Genomic DNA, 1,303 nt, shown 5'->3' with positions numbered 1-1,303 from the left:
TGTCTTTCGCGAGCGCATCCATTGCTCGTCCAGACACTTGGGAGGTGGCAGCGAACACCACTTCGTGCCACTATACGGCGTCGGACCACCGGTACATTTTCTTCACCGTGGGGCCTCCAACTCTCGACCAGCAGCGACGACAACAGCAGCAGCACCAGCAGCAGCAGCACCAGCAGCAGCAGCACCTGCAGCAGCAGCATCGTCACCTGAACGGGAGGCAGCAGCGACAACAGCAGCAGCATCGTCAGCGGGGACAGGGGTCCTCTTCGTCATCCACCACGTTTCGGCACGCTGGCCGGAGATGGAAGACGACGCAGTTTTCGGTGGAGGCATTCGCAGCCGCACTCCAGACGGCCGGTTTTCCGGAACGAGCCGTCAGCCAGGAGGGGATGGTCGACGCCATGCTAGATGCATGCGACGACACGATGGAGCGCGTCACCATGTCGCATCGTGACCCCCATCGGGACCTCTTCTGGTGGACTCCGGAGATCTTGCGTCTTCGGGAGGAGTGTGCGGCCGTGCACGAGCGGATGCTTCATACCACCGACCTGCAGGAGCGCAGCATCGTGGCTGCACATCATCGGTCGGCGAGGAGAGCCGTCGAGAAGGCTGTCCGGGCCAGCAAGCGAGCGCAGCTCGATGAGCTGATTCAACAGGCGGAAACCAACGAGTTTGGGGCCGGTTATCGGGTGGTCATGTCTCGTCTTCGTGGCTGCTTCGTGCCACCTGAGACTGACCGTGTCGTGTTGGAGCGGATAGCCAACGATCTGTTCCCGACACATCCGCCTGTTGACTGGCCGGACGCTGAATCATCGAGCGTCGACACCGAGGAGCGGAGTTCTTCGTTGACCCCTGTCACCGTGGGCGAGCTGTTGTCCATCGTGGGATCGATGGCGAACCGGAAAGCGCCTGGACTGGACGGTATCCCCAACGCGGCGGTTAAGACGGCCATTAGGAAGTACCCGGAGGTTTTCGTCCGTTTGTACCAGGACTGCCTGGACCGGGGTGCGTTTCCAGCGCCCTGGAAGAGGCAACGACTGGTACTGTTGCCAAAGCCTGGCAAGCCTCCCGGGGAAAGCTCCTCCTACCGGCCGCTGTGTATGCTCGACGCACTCGGCAAGGTGTTGGAGCGCCTAATTCTTAACCGCCTCAACGAGTTCCTGGAGGAACCAGATGCGGAACGGCTGTCGGACGGGCAGTACGGTTTCCGGCGAGGCAGATCCACCATCAGTGCGATCCAGCGCGTTGTCGAAGCGGGCAGGACGGCCATGTCCTTTCGCCGCACCAACGCCCGAGACAAGCG

Source organism: Anopheles funestus (genome assembly GCF_943734845.2).
Source record: "Anopheles funestus chromosome X unlocalized genomic scaffold, idAnoFuneDA-416_04 X_unloc_106, whole genome shotgun sequence".
In the NCBI taxonomy this organism is placed as follows: Eukaryota; Metazoa; Arthropoda; class Insecta; order Diptera; family Culicidae; genus Anopheles; species Anopheles funestus.
The sequence above is the reverse complement of the archived record's forward strand: the minus strand, read 5'-3'. Positions refer to the sequence as shown.